General features: G+C 45.0%; 1 protein-coding gene across 3 annotated transcripts in view; it reads right to left on the bottom strand.

Annotated features, from left to right (window-relative positions):
* The window catches only part of LOC137352068 (probable G-protein coupled receptor 153), a 117,955-nt gene that overhangs the window by 84,990 nt on the left and 14,431 nt on the right, over positions 1-18,534 (bottom strand). Inside the window, exon 1 of one of the 3 annotated variants that reach the window (XM_068017120.1) lies at positions 7,966-8,406. The exons of 1 other annotated variant lie outside the window; for it this stretch is intronic. The gene's annotated coding sequence lies outside the window, so the exon portion shown is untranslated. Of the gene's footprint in view, positions 1-7,965; positions 8,407-18,534 lie in introns of those variants that run through there. One more of the 3 variants, XM_068017121.1, reaches the window with a different exon arrangement.

The raw sequence follows: 18,534 nt of genomic DNA, 5'->3' as shown, positions 1-18,534 counted from the left end.
CTCCTTCTCTGTCGTAAATGACTCTTGATATTGGTTGAGTTAGAAGACCTGGAATCATTCAAGAGAAAAATGTGGCCCTCACCCAGTCTTGATTAATGTTATTCCATAACTGGCCAATAGGGATTGCATTAGAGGGTGCATGCTGACTTGGTCTTTGAGTTAACCCTTCCCTTCTGGGATGCATTTCAGTTCCTCTCCTTTCCCTGACACCTCTTCCTGTCAATATTCATGAGTGTGAATCAGTATCAGTGTGTGGGGAGCCTCCCTTTTTAATAACAACAACTTGTGTATTTCTATAGTGCCTTGAACATTAAAATATCTGAGGGCACGTCACAGGAATGTGAGTAAACAAAATTTGACATCAAACCACAAAAGGAGACATTAGGGCAAATGACCAAAAACTCGGTCAAAGAAGTGGGTTTTAAGGAGTACCTTGAAGGTGGAAAGAAAGATAGAGAAATGGAGAGGTTTAGGGAGTGAATTCCAGAGCTTTGGGGCCTTGGCAGCTAAAGGCACAGCTGCCACTGGTGGAGCGATTAAAATACAGAATGTTCAAGAGGCCTGAATTTGAGGAGTGCAGACATCTCGGAGGGTTGTAGGGCTGGAGAATATTACAGAGATAGAGAGGGATGAGGCCATGCAGAGATCTGAAAACAAGGATGAGAATTTTTAAAAATTAGAGTTGTTGCTTCACTAGGAGACAATGTAGGTCAGTGAACATAGTGATAATGCATGAGCGGGACTTGGTGTGAGTTAGGACATGGGCAGCCAGGGTGACCAAGAGTTTGTTGGAATAGTCAAGTCTGGAGGCAACAAAGGCATAGATGAGGGCTCCTGCAGCAGATGAGCCAATGTACTCATTCTTTAACATAGTGAAAGATTCAGGACAGGCAGGATTTAAATGAACCAAAGTAGTCACAATACTATTTTCAATTCTTCAAATTCCATTCAAAAATTGCAGATGTTCTTTTGAGACATTCTATTTATATATATATAAAAAATATTTAAAAAGTGAAAATCCTTCCCTGCAGACCTTCTAAAGGGTTATCCATGATTTCAGGGGTTTATTTTAACAGAAATTAAAAACAGATAATAAGCACTCTCTCTAACAAGAAGTTTCAATCTATAGCCCTTCTAAATTAGGATCGCTATCTCAAGTGAATGGAAGGCCTGCTTGTCATGTGCTGGGATTCATTCCAAAGAAAGAAAGAAAGAAAGAATGTTTTCCCAGAATGCATCGCTCAGTTAAAAGCCCTCTAGTAAGACCATACATAGTGCTGACCTACTCAGAGGTAAAGGGACAACAGCTTTCTCCTGAGTTCCAAATCATGGACTCAGTTTGTCACTTTTAACCAAGGCAGTCACTGCTAAATGATTCACAACTTCAAATCATCTATTCAAGGTTTCCCATGTTGACCGTGCCATTCATTACAGCAAGATCGTTATGAGTGGGAAAGGCCATTCTGAAATCTTAATTCATCTATCCAGAAGAATGCTAATCTCTTCCAATGTAGCATTCAAGTGTTCCTTCCATGATTCTGGTTTTTGCCTCTTCTGCTCTATCTGGTGTTTAATGAGGTTTAATTTGACATTTATTTATTTTTTATTTATTTAGAGATACAGCACTGAAACAGGCCCTTCGGCCCACCGAGTCTGTGCCGACCAACAACCACCCATTTATACTAATCCTACATTAACCCCATATTCCCTATCACATCCCCACCATTCTCCTACCACCTACCTACACGAGGGGCAATTTACAATGGCCAATTTACCTATCAACCTGCAAGTCTTTAGCTGTGGGAAGAAACCAGAGCACCCGGCGGAAACCCACGCAGTCACAGGGAGAACTTGCAAACTCCGCACAGGCAGTACCCAAAACTGAACCTGGGTCACTGGAGCTATGAGGCTGCAGTGCTAACCACTGTGCCACTCCTGTTGACATGTTGATCATTCTTTGCATGAAAAAGAATTTCCTGATATCCGTCCTAATATTAATGTTTTTTAATTTGAGTCTGTGTCCCCTTATTCTACCCCTGCAATTTAATGCAAAGTAAAATTCGGGCTTTAATTTTTCCATTCCTTTAACTATCTAATCTACTTCGATAAGATCACATCACTGATTCCTTCTTTCTGGGATGCAAAGCCCAAGATTCTCTAGTTTTTCCTCATGACTCAGACCCCTGGCAGCAGCTTTCTGTCCTTTCTCCTCCACTGCCTCCATCAATTGATTGTCTCCTTTTGCTTCTTGGCAACCAGAACCAGATGCATTAAAAGTATCTCAACCTCAACTATCATGATGGGTGGCCCATCAGTTTAAACAATATACACAGGCATTACAGGTAATATACAGAGTGAGGGATCTCCTGAGCAGGTTATGCAGTATATGCTATTTCACAGAATTTGGGATACCCTGAGCAGTTTCAATGTAATATACCCAGTGAGAGATACATTGAGCAGTTTACAGTGGGATTCCAAATTTCCATCTTAATGGAAGGGGCTGTACTAGCAGATACTAGCACTTGGCAGGTAATTGAAAGTTCCCAGATAGCTACACTGATCATTGCAATGACTTCCTTGCCCACCTGCCTGATTCCTGTCCCGTAGCACTCACTTCCTTCTTCACCTTGACAAACATCAGCAGGTATTGCAATAGCTAATCAATTAGCTAACTCCACAGTTCCCCCTGTTCAACACTCCATCCACTGGAAGCAAGCCAGAAACACTCTTCCATTGCAAACCAAGGATCCCTAGAGTTAAGTGCTGAAGACGTTGTGCACTCGCCTCCAGAGACACACTCTGCAACACTAATCTCAGCCGACCTGCTGATGATAAAATCAATACACAGCTCATGAAGAACAAGATTAAACAGCAGGCACTAAGTATCTTATAGTGAGGGGCACCTGAACAATTTACTAGCGTCACAGTGTAAGTACAGAGGGGTGTACCATGAACAATTTATATTGCATATAGTAATGGTTATCAAAGGTGTACTCCAAGCAGCTTTCTTTAATAATATCTCAAGGAATTGTCTTCTGCTGTTTGTACAGTATCCCATCACGTATACCTCAAGGGCTATCCACAGCAGTTTACATAGTATCCTTTACATCAGAAAGTATTCCATTCAGTTTTTGCATAATGTGCTCTGCAGGCAAAGCCTGCATTGTACCAGTGACAATGACTAATGCAACCTGTCAAATGGCTCCTACCAGCCAACCAAGCAGGTGTTTCCTAGCTGGTGAGTTCCATGTCGAAATACAGCTGTTCACACAATAACACATCACAACTCAGGGTCTGTGGAGCTCAGTATGCCGACTTCATGCAAAGGTTTGGCGAACACTGATTTTGTTTTCTCTTTTTGCCTCAGGCCAAGACTCCATTGAGATATACTCCCTCATAGAGATCTCAAAAAGATTGAGCAATACATCTCCCAACATGAATATTAATCCCCTAGGACGTATATATTGGGCTGGCCAATCCCACCTTCCAAATATATCATTCACACTCCTCCTTGCTTCCTCAATGTATTGAAGTGAAGACTTATTGTACCATCTTCTATGTATTCTCCACCCCATAACCCCCAACATCACCTCCCCACCTCACCAAACCTCCTTACCTTCTTCAACCTTACTTTCCTTCTAAAATGAAAACCCAAGCTTGGTGTTACTTAACTTGTGACCTTCCTTTTCTTCTCTTTTATTCTTCTCTCCTGCAGTGCTATTCTGTATTGTGTACCTTGACCCATCACCCAGGGTTCTCAACACAAAATTGCACAGCTGAGAAACCAGTGGGTATTAAACACGCTAGTTGCCAGGAAGCCTGTGCCCAACCCATACAGTCATTTACAGAAGGAGGCCATTCAGCCCATCCAGTCCATGCTAGGATAATAAATCATACATCCAACAAAGCCTTGATACACTGGAGGCTATTAATCACAATGCCCATAGGGACAAATTAACTTTAGTCCTAATGCACTGGGAGATATTGACTCCAGCACCTGACCATTATCTTTGATTCCATTATACAAGGAGGAGATGATTTCAGTCTTACACTGGAAGTGTTAACTTCAATGCCCCATGCACTGGGATATTAACTTTGGTGCTTAATGCACTGGGAAGTATTAATTCAATGTGACATATAGTGGGAGCTTTTGACACAGTGCCAGATGTCTTGAAGGTATTAACTTTATTGCTAGATGTATTGGGAGGTATAACTTTATAAGCAATCCCAATATACTGCATATATATTACCTTTAATATAGCAAAGTGTTGCAAGCTGTTTCACAAAGGTGCTGATTGAACCCAAGCAGGAATTAAGTGGTATGGGAAAGTGACCAAATAGATGTTTGACGAGGTAAATTTTAAGGGGCTTCTGAAAACAGGTAGCAAGGCAGAAGGGAATAGGGAAAGAATTCCAGAGGTCAGAGCACATTGCATGAAGTCTCTAATACAATGGTGAAGTCAGGAGAGCTGCACAGTAGTCCAGACTTTCAATTGAGAAAGGTGCCAGCAGGGAGGTAGAGGTTGCAGGTTAAGGTAACCAGAGAGGGATTTACACCCACACAGAAGGATTTCAAAATCAATGTGGTGAGGTAGTGGACTCCTGTGGAGGGTATTGATGTCTGGGGTGATAAGTAAGTAGGACTTAGTACAGGAAAGGATGTGGGTTACAGCGCTCTGGATGAATTGAATTTGCAGTGAAAGATTGAGTTCAAGAGTCTGGCTACGTGCAGATTGGAAGCAACAATAGTGTCAATGGCAGACAGTGGGGGCCACGGGATGGGGGTGGGATTGCATTGGTGGTGTGGAACAGAGGAAGATAGGGAATCTTCCAAAGGTAGAAAATCAGCAACTCTTAGGATAGATTGGGTGAGGAGTATTAAGACTGGGAGGTATTAACCTCACTACTTGATATAGCAGGAGGTTAAAACCTCAGTGCCTGGTGTGCCAGCAGGTATTATAATGAAGCAATCAACATACATGATTATAGACTTCTGAATGAAATGACATGCATTGTGCTTCAGCGATTCACACCAGCCTGAAAGGACTCATCTTCCTTGTAGCAACACAACTGGATGATTGTGGGCACCTATCTCATTTTACTCTGCAATCTAATAACTCTTCCCATTTGCACTTTACTTATTTGGTGCAAATCACAATAGGAAGATAAATGATTGGATTTGTTAATTCTTCAAGAACCATCTGGAGCAGCAATAGGACAGAAGAAACTAGTTAAATGAGACCAGGTCAATTCCTGCTCCCCCTCCACTCACCTTGAAGAATTAATAGGAAGATAAATGATTGGATTTGTTAATTCTTCAAGGTGAGTGGAGGGGGAGCAGGAATTGACCTGGTCTCATTTAACTAGTTTCTTCTGTCCTATTGCTGCTCCAGATGGTTCTAGTCCTGTAAGGACCACAACCAAGGGATAGGATTGTGTGGGGAGTGGAAAGAGAGAGGAGGGAGGGGGGGAGGAGGGGGGGGGGGGAGTGGGAGGAGAGGAGAGGGGGGGGGGGGAGTGGGAGGAGAGGGGGGGGGGGGAGTGGGGGGAGTGGGAGGAGAGGGGGGGGGGGGGGAGTGGGAGGAGAGGGGGGGGGGGAGTGGGAGGAGAGGGGGGGGGGGGGAGTGGGAGGAGAGGGGGGGGGGGAGTGGGAGGAGAGGGGGGGGGGGAGTGGGAGGAGAGGGGGGGGGGGAGTGGGAGGAGAGGGGGGGGGGGGAGTGGGAGGAGAGGGGGGGGGGGAGTGGGAGGAGAGGGGGGGGGGAGTGGGAGGAGAGGGGGGGGGGGGGAGTGGGAGGAGAGGGGGGGGGGGGGAGTGGGAGGAGAGGGGGGGGTGGGAGTGGGAGGAGAGGGGGGGGGGGGGAGTGGGAGGAGAGGGGGGGGGGGGGAGTGGGAGGAGAGGGGGGGGGGGGGAGTGGGAGGAGAGGGGGGGGGGGGGGAGTGGGAGGAGAGGGGGGGGGGGGGGAGTGGGAGGAGAGGGGGGGGGGGGGGGAGTGGGAGGAGAGGGGGGGGGGGGAGAGTGGGAGGAGAGGGGGGGGGGGGAGTGGGAGGAGAGGGGGGGGGGGGGGGAGTGGGAGGAGAGGGGGGGGGGAGTGGGAGGAGAGGGGGGGGGGAGTGGGAGGAGAGGGGGGGGGGGAGTGGGAGGAGAGGGGGGGGGGAGTGGGAGGAGAGGGGGGGGGGAGTGGGAGGAGAGGGGGGGGGGAGTGGGAGGAGAGGGGGGGGGGAGTGGGAGGAGAGGGGGGGGGGAGTGGGAGGAGAGGGGGGGGGGAGTGGGAGGAGAGGGGGGGGGAGTGGGAGGAGAGGGGGGGGAGTGGGAGGAGAGGGGGGGGGGAGTGGGAGGAGAGGGGGGGGAGTGGGAGGAGGGGGGGGGGGGAGTGGGGGGAGTGGGAGGAGGGGGGGGGGAGTGGGGGGAGGGGAGGAGGGGGGGGGGGAGTGGGAGGAGGGGGGGGGAGTGGGAGGAGGGGGGGGGAGTGGGAGGAGGGGGGGGGGAGTGGGAGGAGGGGGGGGGGGAGTGGGGGGAGTGGGAGGAGGGGGGGGGAGTGGGAGGAGGGGGGGGGAGTGGGAGGAGGGGGGGGGAGTGGGAGGGGGAGGGGGGGGGGAGTGGGGGGAGTGGGGGGGGGGAGGGAGTGGGGGGGGGAGGGGGGGGGGAGAGGGGGGGGGAGTGGGGGGGGGGAGGGAGTGGGGGGGGGGAGGGGGGGAGGGGGGAGTGGGGGGGGGGAGGGGGGGAGGGGGGGGAGTGGGGGGGGGGAGTGGGGGGGGGAGTGGGGGGGGGGAGTGGGGGGGGGGGAGTGTGGGGGGGGGGAGTGGGGGGGGGAGTGGGGGGGGGGAGTGGGGGGGGGGAGTGGGGGGGGGGGAGTGAGGGGGGGGGGAGTGGGGGAGGGAGTGGGGGGGGGAGGGGGGGGAGTGGGGGGAGTGGGGGGGGGGGGAGGGGGGGGGAGTGGGGGGGGGGGAGGGAAGCGGGAGGGGGGAGGGGGGGAAGCGGGAAGGGGGGAAGCGGGAAGGGAGATGCGGGAGGGGAGGGGAGGGGAGGGGGACGCGGGAGGGGAGGGGGGGACGCGGAAGAGGGGGAGCGGGAGTGGTATGGAAGGGGAGGGGAGGGGAGTGGAGGGGGGGGTGGAGGTGGATAGGGGGGTTGGAGGGGGGGGGAGGGGGAGGGGGGAGGGGGGAGTGGAGAGGGAGGGAGTGGAGAGGGGGAGGGGGGTCTCCTTGGTGCACGCGCATCCTCACAAATTCACCGAGCGCGTACACGCTCAGAATAAGCGCGGTCACGAATCTGAACACCATTCGCCAAAAATGGAAAGCAGGCAGACCGGGGGCGCGCCTTCCAGGATAATGCGCGCGCACGCGCATTCAGTTTCAGACCATGTAATTTCTGGAATGTGCGGAATCCCCAACACACAAGATAGCACAAATATTAATAATATATATATTAATGATATATTAATAATGGGAAATCATGGAAGAGAACAGACAAAGGCTCGTTTCAGTTCGCAAACTCTAAACATTTAAACTGTGAACATTCAAGAGATTCCAAGTTATATTCTATTCAATAAATAAATACCTGGTAACAATTGTTTCCAGGAGGTGGTTATTTATATGTAATATTTGCTATTTCTATATATTGTATTCCCTCTTCCAAATCTATTGTCTATTATTTCATAAATACAGATGCATTCAAGTGGTCGTTCAATTGAATTTAATTTACTGAATCAACTTTGCATTGGTTTTATATTTGGAAGGAGCTGATATTCCCTCAAAATAGTTTCTAGCAATCTGAAATGAGCAAACAGCCGCGGTCATTTTTCTAACATATTATTTGAATATTTAATTTCCAGAACTTTACGCTGGAATCTTGGTCGCTTATCTAAAAAATAGTTCTGCACAAGGAAGTATAAATTAGGAAAGGAGGGGGATATTAGATATTTTAAAGGGGGGGGGGGGGGCGCGGTAAAGAACACATCAATATACCTCCAGAGAGTCACTCCAACTCAAGCAGATCTTGCCATGGTCACCCTGCATCAATTCTCCTTTCTTCAGATAATAAATCGCAAATCCAATACTTCCCCAAGTAGTGGAGATAAACAGGGACGGAGCAACGTGTTATCCTGCTAAAATCAACCTGAGCCACACCGCGTTACCGAGCATCAGGCAGAGAGGCTCTGCTCAAACCGCTACCGTCACTCACTCATTCCATCCACAAACATTGCAGCCAAATAAATACGCCGGAAGGAGCTAGGAAATTTGTGCTTCTTTCCCCCCTCTCTCTCTCTCCGCAAGTTCGGTTTGCTCCGGAACAAGGAACACTGCCCATCGGCTGAAATGATTGAAGGCTTGCGAGGTTTTATTGATGACTGTGGAGTCACGAAAAGGGTCGGGGGTGTGGGAACGGGTGGAATAAAGTGAAGATTAAACCTACGCTGGGGGGGAGTTTATTCCCCTTAAATTTGATTCAGCGCATGCTCGGGAAACGTACACACTCAGAGGGCTTTCCCTCTTGCTGCGGAAATTGGTTTGGAGAGTGCTGCTGGCAACTACAGCTGGCATTTCTCAGGAGTGTTTCAAGATAGGACGAGGTATTTGATTAAAAAGATGATCGAGTGAAGCATCCATTGCAATTCTCCCATTATCATTCTACTGCCAGCCAACCGAATGTTCATCCAATCGTAGTAACTTATGACCTGATAGAGGTTTCTAAGATTCTGAAAGGTTTTGATGTGGTAGACGTCTACTCTATGGCGGGTCCAAAACTAAGGGCCATAAATATAAGATATTCAAGAACAAAGAACAGTACAGCACAGGAACAGGCCATTCGGCCCTTCAAGCCTGCGCCGATCTTGATGCCTGTCTAAACTAAAACCTTCTGCACTTCCGGGGACCGTATCCCTCTAGTCCCATCCTATTCATGTATTTGTCAAGATGCCTCTTAAACGTCGCTATCGTACCTGCTTCCACCACCTTCCCCGGGAGCAAGTTCCAGGCACTCACCACCCTCTGTGTAAAGAACTTGCCTCGCACATCCCCTCTAAACTTTGCCCCTCTCACCTTAAATCTATGTCCCCTAGTAACTGACTCTTCCACCCTGGGAAAAAGCTTCTGACTATCCACTCTGTCCATGCTACTTATAACTTTGTAAACCTCTATCATGTCGCCCCTCCACCTCCGTCGTTCCAGTGAAAACAATCCGAGTTTATCCAACCTCTCCTCATAGCTAATGCCCTCCAGACCAGGCAACATCCTGGTAAACCTCTTCTGTACCCTCTCCAAAACCTCCACGTCCTTCTGGTAGTGTGGCGATCAGAACTGCACGCAATATTCTAAGTGTGGCCTAACTAAAGTTCTGTACAGCTGCAGCATGACTTGCCAATTTCTATACTCTATGCCCCGACCGATGAAGGCAAGCATGCCGTATGCCTTCTTGACTACCTTATCCACCTGCGTTGCCACTTTCAGTGACCTGTGGATCTGTATGCCCAGATCTCTCTGCCTGTCAATACTCCTAAGGGTTCTGCCATTTACTGTATACCTCCCACCTGCATTAGATCTTCCAAAATGCATTACCTCACATTTGTCCGGATTAAACTCCATCTGCCATTTCTCTGCCCAAGTCTCCAACCGATCTATATCCTGCTGTATCCTCTGACAATCCTCATCACTATCCGCAACTCCACCAACCTTTGTGTCGTCCACAAACATACTAATCAGGCCAGCTACATTTTCCTCCAAATCATTTATATATACTACAAAGAGCAAAGGTCCCAGCACTGATCCCTGCGGAACATCACTAGTCACATCCCTCCATTCAGAAAAGCACCCTTCCACTGCCACCCTCTGTCTTCTATGACAGAGCCAGTTCTGTATCCATCTTGCCAGCTCACCTCTGATCCCGTCACTAGTAAATCCAATCGGAAATTCAGGAGAAACATTTTTTTTTTATATTCCTTCATGGGACGTGGGCATCACAGGCCAGGCCAGCATTTACTGCCCATCCCTAATTGCCCTTGAACTGAGTGGCTTGCTAGGCCATTTCAAGAGCATGTAAGAGTCAACCACATTGCTGTGGATCTGGAGTCACATGTAGGCCAGACCAGGTAAGGACGGCAGATTTCCTTCCCTGAAGGACATTAGTGAACCAGATGGGTTTTTACAACAATCAACAATGGTTTCATGGCCATCATTAGACTAGCTTTAAATTCCAGATTTATTATTTGAGTTCAAATTCCACCTTCTGGGATTCGAACCCATGTCCCCAGAGCAATACCTGGGTCTCTGGGTTACTAGTCCAGTGATAATACCAGTACGCCACTGCCTCCCCTATCTTTACCCAGAGAGTGGTTACAATGTGGAACTTGCTACCACAGGGAGTAGTTGAGGCAAAAGCCTAGTTAGGAGGAAGCCAGATAGACACGAGGGAGAAAGGAATGGAAAGTTCTGCTGATAGGGTTAAAGAGAGGTAGGAAGAAACTGGTGTGGAGCATAAGGACCAGCATGGATCTGTTGGATCGAATGGCCTGTTTCTGAGCTATATATTTTACATAATCCCATGTAAAATTACAGGATAGACCATTTGGCCTGTCATAGCTCAACTGTAATAAAAAAAAACTCCTCATCACATCACCTTTCTCTTGAATGAATCTAAATGACTTACCTCTTCTACCCTATCCTGCCCAGATTACTGAAGTGTGGATTAATCTTTGTGTGATGACGAGCTGACAGCTATAACTCAGTGGGTACCATTCTTGCCTCTGAGTCAGAAGGTTATCAGCTCAAGTCCCACTCCAATGACGAGTGAAAAATTTAGGCTGACACTCCAGTGTAGTATTGAGAGAGTGCTGCACTGTTGGAAGTGTCGTCTTTCAGATGAGATGTTAAACCAAGGGCCATCTGCCCCCTTAGGTGGACATAAAAAATTGAAGAAGAGTGGGGCAGTTCTCTCCGGTTTCCTGACCAAGATTTAGCCTTCAACCAACATTATTAAAACAAAAAATCAGGTCATTATCACATTTCTGTTAGTGGGATCTTTCCATGTGCCAATTGTCTGTCACGTTTCCTACTTTTACAACAGTGACCACACTTCAAAAATACATCACTGGCTGTCAAGTGCTTTGAGACGTCCACATATTATTTGATAAATGGAAAGTGAGCACAGTAACAGAAGAAATACTTTATCACTGGCATTTATTTTCCTTCAACAGACAACATCCTGTTATGGAGGTATAGCTTAACAAATTCTATTTTAGCTCAAGGTTCTGGTCTCATTCCATTGCTGACTCATTTCAGCTGAGTTACTGCATCTTGTTGGCTGAGAGGTTCTTGCTAAATGGACCATGTATCATATTATGGTTTGTAATAGATGTTGGACGTTCAAAGGCATTAAGTGACCTCACATCAGTAGGTGAAAAGGGGTGGATTATCTGTAATTTATGTGCTTGAGAACTTATTCTTTAGAGCCATTATACAGGTTAGAATAGACAATAAAACCGCTCGTAGCCCTGATAACCTAGATTATAGCAATTAGTAACAACCAAACCGTCTCAGGGTGATACCCCAGCCCCAGACATATTGTTTAAAAGAGCAGCAGGTATCAGCTAATGTGCACACTCAAATATTATAAAAGACCATAGTCTGCATGAAAAACTGCTGGAAAACAGACAGAAAAATGCAATTTCAAAAATAGTGTGCTTTTTGGGGAATAAGAGATAGCAGTGCTGGAAAATAGAACATGTTGTGATATCAGATACCCACTGACACCACCAGGCCAGGTGTGGCACAGTCAGCTGCAGAGTAAAGGTGGAAACGCTGTAGACATACAGTCAGCACGTACAAAGAGAAAAGACAGGCCATGACGTTTCGGGTGAGCACTCATCATCAGAACATTTTCTGTTTTAATTTTAGAGTCCCAGCTTTTATTTTGCAGTCATGTTCCCTTTTACTGAAACAATATGGCCTATTAATTCAGCTGCACCACACCTCTTTTTAGGGCACAAACCAGCCACCAGCCTACTAGGCCCCAATATGGCATGCAGTAAGCGTACCCACATTCCCTGCACCCCCCCAATTTCTACCCCATGCCTCAGCTACAGCTCCTTCTTGCACCATATGAATGAGATTCTGAGCAAGACTGAGTTGTGAATGTCCAAGCTCATCCCTCATAGAAATCTCACAACCAGCAAACAGCAGAAACTATATCATTTAATTCTGGGTGGATTTGAGCCCAGGTTCGTGCAGTGAAAAGCCAGTATCTAATCTACTGTAGCACCCAGCCATTCTATAAAATTAAATTTACTATAAACTTAATGGAACTTTGTGTAAAACAAAGGTTTCCTAGTCTATTTTTAACAGCAGCGTTAAATAGAACAGATGTTATTGGTTCAAAGGATACTTCTATTTGGAGAAAAACATGGGCAATGAATAGTCTCTTTGCTGCCACCCAGAAAATGCGGAGGAAGTGGCTGGAGAGCACATGTAGCATAAAACGAAGGATTTCAACTTTTCTACATGGGGAGAAGCTGCAAATATGAACACACTCTACCAGATCTCTTGAGAAGTCCTCAAGACTCTGCATGCAATAAAGCAATCCCAGAGACTTCTTATATATATTAACACATACCTGGGGACCTCGTGTACTTACTAACACATACCTGGGGACAATTCTTTTCAAAAATAATTCATTTTTACAAAGCACCTTGAGATATTTTGACATTGTGATAAGGTGTTATATAAACACAAATGCTTGTTTTCCTATAATTCAGTGAGAATATATCAGAAATAAATTTTGCCAAAATAGAAACAGAAAATGCTGTCTGCCAAATGTTAATTTGCCTTTCTTGTTTCGATCCGAACTGACCTGTGGTGTATTTCCAGTATTTATGCATCTATTTCAAATTATCAGGATTTATTGTCTTTAAACTTTAAAATGTGTGATACGAGTAATTTCTTTTCCTGTTCTTTCAACAGTAGTTTCACAAAAATCTGGGGAAGTTGTGAGTGAATGGGAACTAACAAATTTGGAGTGAGCTAGACAATAATGTATCTCTGTGCTATTAGCCACAACTACTCCTGGTGGCAGTGAGTTCCACATTCTTACCAGTCTTTGGATAAAGAGGTTTCTCCTGAATTCCCTGTTTGACTTATTGGTGACTGTCTTATATATATGGCCTCTAGTTTTGATCTCCTACACTTCCTAGAAGCATCACACATCATCCGTCACCATTGCCATCATACTCTGTGGAGTGACTAAAATAGCAACATATCAGAATTGATGTGATGGAGAACATTTAATTCAAAAGTAAGGAAACTGGCTGAAAGTGGGCCTTGTGCATCACAACCTATAATCCCCAATTAGTAGTAAACAGCCTATTCTTCAACTCATTGTGAGCATTGCTACTGGAGATCAGCTAATATCACTTATATACATGCAGAAATCCTTCAGATACTTGTCAATAAATCGTGGTACAGTTATCATGCAATCAAAAGCACTGAAGGAGGCCAATTAGCCCATCATGTCTGTGCCAGCTCTCTGATAGAGCTACCAATTAGTTCCACTCCCCTGCTCTTTCCCTATAGCCCTGTAAATTTTTCCTTTTGAAGTATATATCCAATCCTTTTTCAAAAGCTACTATTGAATCTATTTCCACTGTCCTTTCAGAGACTGCATTTCAGATCATAATAACTCACTGTGTAAAAATAAATTCTCATCTTCCCCTAACTGTTTTGGCAATTATCTTAAATCTGTGTCCTCTGGCACAGATTTAAGATAATTGATACATTTGATATTTTATAGTTTTATAATTTATGCTTTCTGTAAAATCCCTTTCCAAAAATAGAAACTAAATGTTGACCTTCCTTAAGTTTAGACAGTCAGTTGGCCAATTCCCCTTTCTAAGCACCAAATACACTGCCTTATATGTTCCTCCTCTCCTTGCAATGTTTAAATAAAGACTCATTGCATCCTCTCCTTATGTAACTCATTCTTTCCCAGCACCTCGAAACTGCAGAACTCAGTTGACTTCTTTAGAGTTCCTCCTCTCATAAAGGGGATGTCCCTGATCTACCCGTCGAAACCTTGAGGAAATTCCAAAGAATCTTCAAGATTTTAAAATTCAAGCTTAATGTCAACGAATTATTATTTCTTGATTTACCTCCCCTTCACACAGTGGGAACTCATATTGGGAATTCAGGCACTGAGGTCAGTGCACTCAACTCACAGCCAACTCCATTTCCATCCATTCAAATCAGTTAACTTCTGCACCTGAATTTCTGATTTACATTCCCATCACACAAAACTACACACCAATAGTGCTAAAGAGTAAAAATTAACCCTTACTCTTCTCAATGTTGGTCCTGTCCTGCAGTCTGGGCCTTAATCATCACCACCACTGTCACCCCTCCACTGTCCACCATCACCCAGGTTTTTACAATAAAAATTGCATGTCAATAATATATTTATTACATTTTATTTTATTTGTGATCCAAGATCACTGTAATAAATTAATAACAATTAGTAATCTCTGTTAATATCTGTTAGTTTATTGAATGAATATGGACTTTATGTGAAGTAAATAATTGAATATTTATAGTTTTTAATCTTAATATGCGTTATTAACGTAGCTTCCTCATAAAAGAATTACAGAATTGCAGATTCAAGATAATTGAAGATAACCTATTTCAAGACTGAAATTTGTTAACAGTGGATTTAGCTGCATAATGTCGTACTTTCATGGGGCATTTCCTTGGGAAAGAAAGGGGCAGCTGATTTTCAAACAGGGCAGAGAAAATCTGTCAGTTCTTAGAACTAGTCAAGCTGTTAGGAGACATCATAGCTCCTGAGCATAGAACAGTCAGCTGCTAACTATGGGTTCCATTGTGTCATCCTCAGCTGAAAAGTCGGTGGTGAGCCCGCCTCCGCTGGGCCTGAGGAGCCATGCTGGGATTTTTCGCTCCCCAGGTCCTTAATTGGCCTTGGGCGAGACATCCACCTCCTTGAGGCAGGAAGTCCCACCTAATAGAGCTGCTGGCCAATCAGCGGGTCGGCAGCTCTTAGTCCCAGCAGCGCACCCGGAAATGGTGGCCAATGCTGGGACTACACCCAGCCGTTGGAAGCAACAAGTGCTGGAAATACTCAGCAGGTCTGGCAACATCTGTGGAGAGAAAAACAGAGCTAACATTTCAGGTTTATAGCCTTTCATCAGAACTGGGCAAATGTTAGAAGGGTAATCATAGTCTCAGAACAAGGTATTTAGGACGGAGATGAGGAGAAATCTCTTTACTCAAAGGGTTGTAGATCTTTGAAATTCCTGACCCCAGAGAGCTGTGGATGTTCAGTCTTTGAATATATTCAAGACAAAGATGATTTTAGGATACTAAAGGAATTCAGTGATATGGGGATAGTATAGGAAGGCGGAATTGAGGTAGAAGATTAACCATGATCGTATGAATGATGGAGCAGGCTCAAAGGGCCAAATGACCTACTCCTATTTCTTATGTTATTATGTTCTTATGATATCTGGAGCATGTGGTGCTTAATTATGTATCACCTGTGGTGAATTTATCATTGATGAAGATCAATAGAATACTAACTTATTAATGTAATATAATTAAATTTAGGCCTTGATTAATACTGCTATTGTTCATATCATTATGATATCGAAGCCCCATCACTAAGTTGATTCATAAAGCTGTCTGGTCTGATCAAACTTAGAACCTATTCATTTATTTATATGCCTGATGTTACACAGATTGTGTTCCAATCCCTGAATGTTTAATATTAGGCAGATTCTGTCCCAGCGTCTGGGTACTTTATAAGACCACAAGGTAGACACAGATGGGGGAGGCCACTTGGTCCCTCTTAGCTCATCTTTGTTTCTTCAACAGCACTTCCCAAACCCGCGGCCTGAACAACCTAGAAGGACAAGGGCGGCAGATGAACACTACCACCTTCATGTTTCCCTTCAAGTCATAGATCATCCTGACTTGGACACTTCATCATTGTTGGGTCAAAATCTTGGAAACCTCTACCTAACAGCATTGTGGAAGCCCATTCGTCACATGCACTGCAGCGATTCAAGAAAAAGGCCCATCATCCCTTCTCAAGGGTACGTAGGAATGGCAGATAAATGCCAGCTTTGCTAGAGATAGCCATATCCCAAGAATGATTTTTTGAAAATCAACTGTGAGTACACAAAAACAATCATTTTGGTCTCTTGAATGAACTAATCTAAGGTGTTTGCCTCCAAACCTTACCAAAAAGACAATTCCAAGTGTTGATTATTCATTGCGTGAAGAAGTTCTTTCGGATATCTGTCCTAAATTATCCTTTGACCAGTTTTAACCGATGCCCTCTTAGTGCAAATCTGGAGTATGTGTGGGTTTAATTATCCAGATGTAACTGCAGCAGAAATGACCATTACACTGTTGGTCCAGGGTTTCCACTGATCTGTTGCTGAGGCTATGTGGAACTTTCACCCCCTATTGCCTTTGCTTACCTTGAAGTAGTACTCCAGATCTAAAATATCTATGCTGTTGAATATCATTTATATTTCTAGAAGATCTTCTCTCAGTCAACTCCTTCCGAAGCTAACAATCCCAGTTTCTTCAGTCTCCTCAGAATTCAATCCTTTTTAGGGGTAAGAATCAGTCTCCTGACCCTTCTCTGCATCACCTCTATAGTTTGAATGTTTCCCGAAAACCTCAGTGGCCAGAACTGAATGCAATATTCAAGATGTGGTCTGACCAGGGCAGCATACATTTTAACACAGCATCCTCAAACCTATACTCAGAAACATTCTCTGTGTCTGCCTTTCTTATAATCAAAAGCTAGAACAGAGTTAAGAGACTTTCCTACTCATGGTAGCACTCACATTTGAAGTTATTAGATTTTAAGGGTCCTTACAGGAAACAGTACCACAGCCTAGAATTTTCCACCCATTAAAATCAATGGATGGAAAATCACAGGCACTGGGACTGTGGTTACTCATGCATAGTGTGCATGTTTCTGCACAACATGCAGAGACTCTGGAAATTTACTTTTAAGTCTGTGTCAGGTGAAGATTGACGCCAAAAGAGTTTCACAACAATTGGAAAATCAATGATGGGCAGAATTCATTTTACCTTCTTTTCCCCCCAATTTATACCCATGTTCTGAAGGTGCCAAGCTACTACTGAGGCACATTCACACAGGAACACATCTAAAGGAGATATGCTTTATATCTGAAGTTTGACAGTGAGCTATTCAATTGTGCAGGGCAAGCCAGCTCTCCTCCTACGCCGATAGGCACATGCGCACTTTCCAGCAGGGGTCGCTGGCGAGCAATCAGTGGTGTAAACCCTCAAGCAAAACTAAAATACTGTGGATGCTGGAAACCCAAAATAAAAACAGAAAATGCTGGAAGTACTCAGTAGATCAGGCAGCATCTGTGGAACAAGAAACAGAGTTAACGTTTAAGGTTAATGACCTTTCACCTGAAGCGGGAACGCTGTCTGATTTATTTTCTCATCTTAACCCAGGGACAACAAAATCATGAAGGGGCACCATCTGTTCCTGGAGTGACTTTTGAAATTCTCTGCCACCGTAAATAAGTGACACAGCAATGTCATACGGACGTGTTGCGGTGTCAGTAACTTTGAGGCTCATTTCTTACTGCATTTTCCACTTGACTGGAACAGAGGACACGCGTTTCAGTTCTAAATATATTTTACAGATGAATAGATAATGCTCAGGTAGGTTAATGACACAAAAACGCACTTCACTAACCTCACCATCACGTTGTTTTGCAAATGTAACTTCCAAATTCTGTCCAGGAGGGAAATATTATTTACAAGGCCCATTTATCAGATATTTGTGAGTTCACTCCAGGACTCGAGCACAAAAATTGAGGCTGACACTCCGGTGCAGTACTGAGGGAGTGCCACAGTCTCAGAGGTACTGTCTTTTGGATGAGACTTAAACAGAAATACTGTCTGCTCTCTCAGGTGGATGTAAAAGATCCCAAGGCATTATTTTGAAGAAGGGGAGTTATCCCTGGTGTTCTGGTTGATATTTATCCTCAATCAACATCACACAAACATTATCTGGTCATTATCACATTGCTATTTGTGGGAGCTTGCTATCGGCAAATTGGCTGCCATGTTACCTACCTTACAACAGTGACTACACTTAAAAAGTACTTCATTGGTTGTAAAGGGCTTTGGGAAAATCCTGGGATTGTGAAAGGTGCTATATAAATCCAAATCATTTTTTAAAAATCTTCGAATGGGTGTGTGAAACCAGTCAAATGTACAAACTGTTAATTCTCTCCCAGCATTTAATTGGAAGAAAGGCAGCACTAGAGAACTGGGAAAGAGCTGGAGAGATAGATATATAGGTAAACAAATACATTGAATGCAATAGAGAGCTAGAGAGCAATAAAGGAAAGTACAGAGATCCAAGGAGATAAATTGATATTAATTACAAATTAATAGATAGATGTACACATGTATAGACACACATTAGTAAATCGATATAAAGACACATTGGCATGTAAGTTGATAATAAACAGATAG

The sequence above is a fragment of the Heterodontus francisci genome, chromosome 37 (genome assembly GCF_036365525.1).
Source record: "Heterodontus francisci isolate sHetFra1 chromosome 37, sHetFra1.hap1, whole genome shotgun sequence".
NCBI lineage: Eukaryota > Metazoa > Chordata > Chondrichthyes > Heterodontiformes > Heterodontidae > Heterodontus > Heterodontus francisci.
Note: the sequence above shows the minus strand (reverse complement) of the source record. Positions and strands in the feature narration are given on the sequence as shown.